General features: G+C 47.0%; 2 non-coding genes across 2 annotated transcripts; both read right to left on the bottom strand.

Annotated features, from left to right (window-relative positions):
* Positions 1 to 1,150: 1,150 nt before the first annotated feature.
* LOC127003168 (5.8S ribosomal RNA) lies at positions 1,151 to 1,310 on the bottom strand. Its single transcript, XR_007756994.1, has one exon. It is a non-coding gene; the product is annotated as a 5.8S ribosomal RNA (ribosomal RNA).
* Positions 1,311 to 7,057: 5,747 nt separating this feature from the next.
* LOC127003169 (small subunit ribosomal RNA) lies at positions 7,058 to 8,928 on the bottom strand. The gene has a single exon (XR_007756995.1). It is a non-coding gene; the product is annotated as a small subunit ribosomal RNA (ribosomal RNA).
* Positions 8,929 to 11,164: the final 2,236 nt, after the last annotated feature.

Raw genomic sequence — 11,164 nt, 5'->3', positions numbered from 1 at the left:
CCCTCACACCCCACACCGCCGTTTGTAGTCATTGAAATTACAGTCACGCAATAGCACAATAAAAAGACATATTTTTTCGTCAGTGGCTTGCCTGAACGCGCTGTGAAAGAAGGCGAGAATATACATCCAGAGTGCACACCCGTTTGGCTCTTAACGGTTTCACGTACTCTTGAACTCTCTCTTCAAAGTTCTTTTCAACTTTCCCTCACGGTACTTGTTCGCTATCGGTCTCGTGGTCATATTTAGCCTTAGATGGAGTTTACCACCTGCTTAGGGCTGCATTCTCAAGCAACCCGACTCTACGGAGAGGCCCTTTCCGACAATCTCTCGCGTACCCTCGCGGGCTCCGCCACACGGGCCTGTCACCCTCCATGGGTAGTGGCCGCTTTCAAGCATAACTTAGGCGGTGAGAGACTGCGTGCCGGACCCTCCGAAACGCAACACCCCTGGCGCCGGGTCACGACGCCAGGTTATGCGCTGGGCTTTTCCCGGTTCAGTCGCCCTTACTAAGGGAATCCCTGTTGGTTTCTTTTCCTCCGCTTATTAATATGCTTAAATTTGGCGGGTACTCTACCCTAACACGAGGTCGACATTGGAGCAGCAGCAAGAAGAAGATCCTCCTTGGTGCTGGCGGGAGGAGAGGAGTTGCCTCGCTCTCCAGCTCGTCGGTCCCTTCCTTTAAATAATGGCTGCCAGTCGGCGGTGGTGGTGCACACAGACGACGACACGCGGGACGTGTTGTTGTTGTTGTTTGCGTCTGCTCGCAGCAAGGAGAGGTAGGGTGATCCGGGTTAGTCGAGTAAATAACCGGCCCGGTCGCCTTCTCCTGCCTATCACGCGAAGCAGAGCCACCTTAGCCCGTCCGACTCATAGCGGCACAGGTTGGGGTTCCGAAACGAGACAGGACACGGAAAGCGACAACAGCAGACGAGGCGGCGGAGTAGGAGGCAGCCCCGAGAGACCATCTCCTTCTCCTCCTCCTCCCGCTGTGTCCATAAGCTCCGTGTCACCGACGTACGCGTCCGTCAGAGACGTGACGCGGCCGGTAACCATTCATGGCCTTAAGGGAACGCCCGCTAGTAGAAACAGGCGAAACTCCCCAATGCGGTCGATGTCATTGCTGACAAAGCCGATGCATGGAATGTATATCCGACCCTCTTGTAGGAGTGACGGCAGCACATGAGAGTGCCGCCACCGCAATGTGCGTTCGACTTGTCGATGTATCTGGTATTCTTGCGATTCACATACCGACACGCAGCTTGCTGCGGTCTTCATCGACCCACGAGCCGAATGATCCACCGTTAAGAGTTGTATTTTTGTTTTACGTCGGACGCTGCCGACTCTCATCAGACTTCCGCCGTCTCTGCCTCGGGAGACGATGTGGGAAGACGTAGTGTCTAGGGTTTGACTGTGTGCTTATTCCACCCGGGGAAGGGTTGGTTTAAGGGCCGGTCTTACAGTCACCCGTTTTCGTTCGCTAGCCAGCGAACGAAAGCCTTCCGCGCGCGATCGGGTCTTACAGTCGCTCTTGGCCGCTGCTTTTCGCTCGCTCGCGAACGAAAAATCGGCGTTTTGGTAAGGAGATTTTGGGGAGCGGTTGAGGTGACGAAAACGAGATTTGTAACCAATGCATTCAAAGTAAATGAGTAAATCTGCAATGATATAACATACCTAGCATGCAGAGAGCATATATAAGGCAAATAATTATTCAAAACACCTTTATTTTTGTTGTACAAGCGTTTTATTGGGCAGCGTATCGTACACCGCCAGCACAACAGAGTCTGTCGTCTAAGCCAAAGCAATGGATATTTTCGGTAAGTACATTTAGTGTTTTATTTATCTATTGACATTTCTTTTTGAAAATGTTGTATGTAGTTGTCTTCGTGGTTCATACGAGTGTGCTGATAGGGTTAACAAACTATTGCATACCTGTGGATTTGGTGGCACTCAATCAACATGAATTCTATTATGAAATATTAAGAATATATAAGACAGCCACCCAAAAAACATTCAAGGTATAATGGAACTATTCAAAGTAGTTGGTCCCAGACAGTGGGGAAGAAAAAACAAAAACTATGGAATTACACCCATCACGGGTAGTCACCAGTTTATTTTGAATATATTTTTATGTACTAATCAGTACGACTGTTTGTGTTATGAATAACTAGATAAGAAGTGATAGGCTACTGTCTTACAGTGAAAGGCAACTATTTTAGCTCTGATAGATTCAGACGGCATTAGGGTACTAATTATTAGGTTTGCTCAGTTCCGTGGAATCATATATAATTCTCAATCTATTTAGTCGCCATATTTTATTTTAGCAGCAATAGGTTAATTATTATCCTTAGCAGTGATAGGTTACTATCCTAATGTTGAGCTGCAGCTCTAAGATAGTGTCATTTGCCCTGACAGCTACTTCACAGTGTTTCCACAGCAATAAGATGATTTTTCTCACTTATTTAAAATACTGACTACAATATTAATTTCTTAATAATTTTTGGGAATGGCAGTTAAGGAGATTTTTTTATATTTTCTTGAAATAGCTGTGTTGTTATTCTGTAAATATTTTGCTCCATTGTTCTCGTCATTGTATTCTGGTGCAACAGTTATTTCCATACGATAAAGCATCATAGGTTACCCCAAAAATTGAAGGCAGTCTCTGAAATATACCACTCAGGTCAGGCCAAAATCTTCAGGTAGGTTATGTAGGATTGTGCAGGATAGGTTCGACTCAGCCCCCTTCCTATCTTTCAGTTTAAAAAAATTAAAGTTGGGGGCATATGCTATAGCTGCATTAGCATTACAATTTGTTCTTCCATTCATCACTCTGTCCCTCAGTCACTGTTATAGTGTACTTGTTTAAATTTTCCAGCTTGTTTCTTTCTCAGTTCTCTTGTTTTCTGCACACCCAACATTTATTTATTTTCATCCTAATTTCAACATGACAGCATTTTTTTTTAATAATACTTTATGTACATATGTCTCTCCCACAGGATGTGGAATTCTTCTGAGTCTTAGGATGCTTGTCACAGTGAAATACCTGGTCACAAGCAATTTCCTCTTCACCATAGCTGACTGCATATAAATTGTCGTCATCAGGTAGCAGGGCTATTGGAGATGTCAACTGATATACCTGGTACCCTTTCTACATATTGTTATGCCGGACGTGTTACTTGGGTTCCGTGTCGCCGTCAGGAGACTCCGTGGGAGGGAGATATGTAAATACTTTGCACAGCTTCTGAAGTTTAATATTCTTCCTTAGTAGTACACTTCACTCTGACTCTTCACTTACCACTAGCTTACTATGACTGCAACTCTTTCGCCCTCTTCTCCTAATATATCCAGAACAGTACAGTCTAGAATGTTACAGTATATTTTAGATCACACAAGAACATGTAGCAAAAATATACGCGAGTTGGCAACACTTCCCGCCTGGCGCCTGGCCGCGCCCCGCGGGGAGCGGACGGCTCGCCTTGCTCCCCGCCCCCTTGCTCGTTTCTCCGGGAGCCTTCTAGAGGCCTGTGGTCGCCGGGGGAAGCTTCCAGCACAACAATATAATTTCTCTATCAGAGGAAGCACACCATGTGTCCGAAAAAGTTTATGATGTTGCTGGTATGGCAGGAGTTACAAAGAGTGTCAGGGTCAAGGTTAGACTACACCTAGGATCAGTCCGCTCATTCTCAGTAGTGATGTACAGGCTGACGGATGAGGTCAGGCAGCAGTCTCCGTGGACCATGATATTTGTGGATGACATTGTGATATTTAGTGAAGGCAGGGAAGAAACTGAAAATGAACTAGAGAGGTGGAGGTATGCACTGTATAAGTGGGATGAAAATCAGCAGGAGCAAGACTGAGTACATGTGAGTGAGCCCTACGGAGATGGTACAGTGAGGTTTCAGCGAGTGGAGTTGGCAAAAGTTGATAAGCTCAAATACAAGGGCTTAACAGCCCAAAGCAATGGAACGTGTGCTACAGAAAGGAAGAAAAGAGTACCGTACTGGCCAGATGGAATGTAGGGAGAATGGTGACACGATCATCCAATATTTCTGCTCCAGGACAAAGCCCTGGGGCTGTCCTGTGGTGACTGTGTCCATTTATAGCATCAAAGAGCAGTCAAGTTACAGATATCATAAAAGACCTTTTGGTGTAAGAAAATCTTTATTTGGTAATAAATTTACCTGTATTTTCAACATGGAAAAATAAAATATTAAACTGTGTAATACTTTTTTTCATCACACGTACTAAGGCTAAATAAAGCTATATTATCAATAAAATATTAATATGTAATGATAAATTCTTTACCCCATGCTAAATTAATTAATAAAGGTAAAGTTGGAGGCATATGCTTTAGCGGCATGTGGCCTCATTGCTCATCTCCATCTTATTGGCCCTAGAGCTGGTTGTTGGTAAGAACTAATTATCCTGGGACATGGCTAGTGTGACAGGAGAGTTACCAGTTTATTATCCCCAGGTTATCCCAAATATCCATTTCTTTGAGCGAAGAAACAATTCCCCCTGCTTTATTTCTTAGTATTTTTAGATTAATAATACTCAAAACCATTATAATTTATAGAAAATATACAAATTCAATAGAATAAAGAAAATAACTAATCTAAGAAAACCTAACATAACCGTACCAGAACTGTCAGTGCACTGGACTGTCAGGGCGGCGGCTGCAGTGGTTAGGTTTGTTTAGGTTATGTCTGTTTGGTTGAGGCAGCAGTCTCTGTGGACCATGACATTTATGGATGACATTGTGATGTGTAGTGAAGGCAGGAAAGAAACTGAAAATGAACTAGGAGGAGCAAGCCTGAGTACACGTGAGTGAGCCCTATGGAGATAGTACAGTAAGGTTTCATTAAGTTGGCAAAGGTAGATAAGTTCATTTACTAGGGCTTAACAGTCCAAAGCAATGGAATGTGAGCTACAGAAGAGAAGAAAAGAGAACCGTACAGGCCAGATGAAATGGAGGGAGAATAGTGACAGGATCATCCAATATTTCTGCTCCCTGGGGCTGTCCTGTGGTGACTGTGTCCATTTATAGCATCAAAGAGCAGTCAAGATACAAATATCATAAAAGACCTTTTGCTGTAAGAAAATCTTTACCTGGTAGTAAGTTTACCTGTATTTTCAACATGGAAAAATAAATTATTAGACTGTGTAATCCTTTTTCATCGCACGTACTAAGGCTAAATAAAACTATTTTATCAATAAAATATTAATGTGAAACAACGATAAATTCTTTACCTTTACCCCATGCTAAATAAATAAAGGTAGAGTTGGGGGCATATGCTATAGCTGCATGTGGCCTCATTGCTCATCTCCATCTTGCTGGCCCTAGAGCTGGTTGTTGGTAAAGGCTGGTTTACACGGACGACAGTTTTGCCACGACATGCCACGACAAATGTCGTGACACAAGCTGGGCACGAGAAGGCCACGAGAAAAGTTGTCGCGCATCTATCGTGCCCTTGTCGTGCACGCCCCGTGCAGGTCGCGACAATTGCTTTTACACACACGAAAACGGGCCACGACAAGGGGCACGAGGGGCGTTTCAGGTGGCACGAGGCTGCCACGACAGTTCATCTTCTGCCACGACGGGCCACGGGGCGCCACGAGGTGTCGTGCCCTTGTCGTGAAGGGGCTACGAGGTGGCACGACAGAATGGGCACGACAGATTTAACATTTTTCTCGTGGCACTGTCGTGACCAAATATTGAGCATGTTCAAAAATTTTCGGGTTGTCGCGACAAGGCCGCGGGGTGGCACAACAAAGTCACGAGGAGTCCACGGGCTGCCACGACAGTTGTATTTACACGGACACGAGGTGGCACGACAGTTTGTCGTGGCATATCGTGGCAAAACTGTCGTCCGTGTAAACCAGCCTTAAGAACTAATTATCCTGGGACATGGCTAGTGTGACAGGAGAGTTACCAATTTACTTTCCCCAGGTTTTCCCAAATATCCATTTCTTTGAGTGAAGAAACAATTCCCCCTGCTTTGTTCCTTACTGTTTTCAGATTAATAATACTCAATACCATTATAATTTGAAGAAAATAAACAAACAAGTAGGTAGTTCAATAGAAGTACTAAAGAAGGCTAACTAATCTAAGCAAACCTAACATAACCCTGCCAGTACTGTCAGTGCACTGGACAGTCGGGGCGGTGGCTGCAGTGGTTAGGTGGTGCTACTTTGGCTTGTTATCTACAAGAAAAAAAATATCTACACCGTACTTTGGCTTGTTATCTACAAGGGAAAGTATCTACACCGTAGAAATTTTATTTTGTAAAGATATCTACATGGTAAAACTAATTATAACACTTTTGGTTTTGGTTTGGTTATGTTACATCTGCTTAGGTTAGTTACTTATAATGTACACCTTCATATTATGGTTAAATAGCATTTATTTTTGCCCTTTGCCCACAGTTTGGAAGAGTACATGATATTTTGAAGTGGCAGAGCTAAACTATTTACCAAAGACTGTAAATATTCGTCCTTGGGGTGTTTTATCCTCTACTCCCCCTTTTTTTATCACACTGAAAAGGAGAATGATCAGCTGGGAGGGCCGCACGTCAAAAATGCCCAGGAGAAGATTAAAGAAACACTGGTACATTGGTTAGCAGGTTCAGCAGCAAATCCCTGTGTCCATGTATGAATCTCAGCTTGATTAGTCGACACGCAGCTCACCCAGCTGTTCATGGACCCTTTTGGGCTGACCAACTAATGGGTATCTAGGAAAACTTTGGGAAGATAAACTGTGGGTAGCAGGAATATCACACTGGCCCTGTCATTATTATTATTACCCACCACAGACTCAAGGACAAGTAAGGCGGATAAACACAGAGGCCGCACGCAGCTTTGAGGTATGCCCACAACTTTACCTGGAGACGAGGTAATCCTGAAAACATGATTTATCTCGAGAAAAACGACTTCGGTCGCCGTACAGTTCATGGTACGCGCCGAGAAATCACGTGACTTTGTTTACGTTTTCACGCTCACGCTCGCCAACCTCGCCCGACCGTGTTTGGTTTTGGTCTTTGCCAGCGTCGGGCAAACACGTTAATGATCCTTCCGCAGGTTCACCTACGGAAACCTTGTTACGACTTTTACTTCCTCTAAATGATCAAGTTTGGACATCTTTCCGTCAGCTCGAGGCGCCGAAAGCCCAGCGGCGGAACCGCGTGGGCCCGGCATCCAAGAGCGCCAGTCCGAAGGCCTCACTAAATCATTCAATCGGTAGTAGCGACGGGCGGTGTGTACAAAGGGCAGGGACGTAATCAACGCAAGCTCATGACTTGCGCTTACTGGGAATTCCTCGTTCATGGGAGACAATTGCAAACCCCAATCCCTATCATGAAAGGATTTCAACGGGTTACCCGCTCCTCTCGGAGGGGGAGGACACGTTGATCCCTTCAGTGTAGCGCGCGTGCGGCCCAGAACATCTAAGGGCATCACAGACCTGTTATTGCTCAATCTCGTGCGGCTAAAGTTGCCGCTTATCCCTCTAAGAAGAAGCTGCGAACTGGACACCAATTGCTGGAGATCCGTCGACTAGTTAGTAGGCCAGAGTCTCGTTCGTTATCGGAATTAACCAGACAAATCGCTCCACCAACTAAGAACGGCCATGCACCACCACCCACCGAATCGAGAAAGAGCTCTCAATCTGTCAATCCTTCCGGGGTCTGGGCCTGGTGAGGTTCCCCGTGTTGAGTCAAATTAAGCCGCAGGCTCCACTCCTGGTGGTGCCCTTCCGTCAATTCCTTTAAGTTTCAGCTTTGCAACCATACTTCCCCCGGAACCCAAAGACTTTGGTTTCCCGGAAGCTGCCCGCCGGGTCATGGGAATAACGCCGGCGGATCGCTGGTCAGCATCGTTTATGGTTAGAACTAGGGCGGTATCTGATCGCCTTCGAACCTCTAACTTTCGTTCTTGATTAATGAAAACATCCTTGGCAAATGCTTTCGCAGTAGTTCGTCTTGCGACGGTCCAAGAATTTCACCTCTAGCGTCGCAATACGAATGCCCCCGCCTGTTCCTATTAGTCATTACCTCGGGTTCAGAAAACCGACAAAATAGAACCGAGGTCCTATTCCATTATTCCATGCATAGGCATTCAGGCCGTAAGTGTAGCCTGCTTTGAGCACTCTATTTTTTCAAAGTAAACTCTGCCGGCCACGCGGGACACTCGATGAAGAGCACCCCGTGCGAGCCAGCGGGCTGTTGTGGCTGTTCGGAGCGTGACAGTATGCACCGGGCGGTGAACCGTCAGTCCAGAACTGAAATCCAACTACGAGCTTTTTAACCGCAACAACTTTAATATACGCTATTGGAGCTGGAATTACCGCGGCTGCTGGCACCAGACTTGCCCTCCAATAGATCCTCGTTAAAGGATTTAAAGTGTACTCATTCCGATTGCGAGGCCTCGGATGAGTCTCGCATCGTTATTTTCGTCACTACCTCCCCGTGCCGGGAGTGGGTAATTTGCGTGCCTGCTGCCTTCCTTAGATGTGGTAGCCGTTTCTCAGGCTCCCTCTCCGGAATCGAACCCTGATTCCCCGTTACCCGTTATAGCCATTGTAGGCGCATAACCTACAATCGAAAGCTGATAAGGCAGACACTTGAAAGAGGCGGCGCCGGTGCGGAGACCGTGCGATCAGCGACAAGTTATTCAGATTCAACACGGTGGGGTGACGGACCGAGGCCCGACCGGTTTTGAACTAATAAAAGCGCTCTTCCCTTGCGGTCAGAGACGTGGTGCATGTATTAGCTCTAGAATTACCACAGTTATCCAAGTAAGTGTGGGTACAGATCCAATGAATCATAGCTGATTTAATGAGCCATTCGCGGTTTCGCCTTAAATCGGCTTGTACTTAGACATGCATGGCTTAATCTTTGAGACAAGCATATGACTACTGGCAGGATCAACCAGGTAGCTATGGCGTTAGCTGGCGGCCAAGCGGCGAACGAACACGACGGGCGTGCCGCGCGCTCGCTTAAAGCCTTGTACTAAAGTAGGAGATCGCTCAGCGTCGGACAGCTCTGGTCAGCGACGCCGCGTCCCTGGTTTCAACAGACGGCGGATGATGAGGATGATGATGCGTGGGCTCGAAACTCTGCCGGCCACGCCGTCGTCCTCCTCCTCGTCGTCCGCGCGTCCTTGTCATATAGCAGCAGACTGGTGGTGATGGTGGTGAGACTGTTGCTGCTGCTGATGCTTTTGTGTCGAGGTGCGAGCGAACGCACCACGGACAATACCAGCAGCAGCAGCAGTAGCAGCGCACCGTCACCCGTCGTCGCCTGCGAGAGTGGAGTGCTTCGTTCCAACCGACCGCTCGATAGAAGCTGCGTCAGTGTGAAGACTAGGGTGCCAACCGACGACATTGCGTGCGGCGGCGTCACCCTCGGGATGCGTTATCGCACGGAGAGTGGAGTTACCATCGCCTAGAGAGCGAGAGAGAGAGGGGTCGCTGCATTGAAGGCTGATCGCATTGGCAAACACGGTAAGAACGTGCGCCGCCACGAGGAGCCGCAGCTAATGCCGAGAAGCTTCTCATGAAAGAGAGGGGGCAAGACCTGGCTGTCAACATCAACATCGACCTGAGAAGAATGAGGATTTCCAGGTGGAAGTGAGCGATGCCGAGTCTTGGCCCGCGGGAGGGTGGGCCCGAACTAGGATACAGTTCAACGGCGTTTGTTGAGGTCGGTGCGCGTAACACATCCAAGCTTGCTGGCCCCGGTCTGAGAGGTTGGCAAACGATTAGTCGCTCGGGTAGGTGCAGCGCGCTCCGGCCCCAAACAGCGTTATGGAAGCTCGAGCGGGTTTGTGGAGCGAGTCCGCCGCCGGCTCGCTCAACCCTCGCTTCCTCACGGCACACTAGCGACCGTTCTCTTTGGGACCGTCCCGCACGAGGGTCTCGATCCCCCCGCTGGCCGCGCGAGCGAGAGCCAAGAGCGGGAAGACCGTTACGCTCGGCCCAGCCGCCGACCAGCCGTACCCCACAATCTCACAACTCCGCGCCAGCGGGCCGCTCCCAACGGTCAGTATCGACTGTGGTCGCACTTCCAGGCAGCGGCGTTTAGAAGCTCACGGCAGCTCTAGCGATTCTAGGAGCCGAGTTCTTAGCGGTTATTGGGTTGGGATGGGGTGCAAAGTCTTGTAGGGTTGCTATTTCTGGAGTACGTTGACTGTTTGCGTTGTGTGAGTATGTTTGTGGTCTTGTGTACATAAGTGTAAGTGTGTGTGGCGTCTGTGCAGAGTTTCCATGTTTTTCAGTTGTTTGATCCGTGGTGTTGTGATTCCAGCCGTTCGAGTGTATTAGTTGTTTGTAATGAACCTAGCCGCCTTGGTGTTGATCTGTGCTCACGTATCACTGTTTCTGTGTGTGGATCACGTACTGAGCTGAGCACCCCAAATTGCTCCTTTTCTCCCGAAGCTATTCATTCCTGCACATTACAGCCGAACCCCATTTAACTAGACACTTGCGCAAAAAAAGTATGCGGAAAAGGCACGGGTTGTGGCATAGGAGTGACCTTCCGTCATTAGAGCTTGCCCAAGCAGGCTTAGATCTCGTTATACTACAGTCAGTCAGTAAATGTCTAGCAGCCCTCCCAGTCCTGTTTCCCGCCAGTGCCGCGATTGAAGCTTGCCAGGAAAAGAAAGTTCTGCCTTTTCGTGGAGTGAGCAACATACGGAGTGAGCTGAGCACCACAAATGGCTCCTTTTCTCCCGAAGCTATTCCGAGGGATATCTCATGACTGCGGTAGCGGTGGGTGATATTGTAGAATATTGGTGTAAAGGAATTGGTCAAACGCACACACTAAATTGGACTGTAACGATCATTTCTTAGATAAAGGTATACAGTACTTCATACAGTCTCGTTTCCCTTTCCTCAGTATTATCGTCAAGAACATGACGACCTAAATACTTTTCATTTAGAGTTTCATGACTAAAATCCTTCAGAAATCAGTCAGATTTGCTTATCATTAAAAGTAGTTTTACTGGTGGTAATCTATGAATATATATATATATATATATATATATATATATATATATATATATATATATATATATATATATATATATATATATATATATATATATATATTCTTCATGCTTCCTAAACCACACACACACACACACACACACACACACACACACACACACACAC

The sequence above is a fragment of the Eriocheir sinensis genome, chromosome 24 (genome assembly GCF_024679095.1).
Source record: "Eriocheir sinensis breed Jianghai 21 chromosome 24, ASM2467909v1, whole genome shotgun sequence".
Classification (NCBI taxonomy): Eukaryota; Metazoa; Arthropoda; class Malacostraca; order Decapoda; family Varunidae; genus Eriocheir; species Eriocheir sinensis.
Note: the sequence above shows the minus strand (reverse complement) of the source record. Positions and strands in the feature narration are given on the sequence as shown.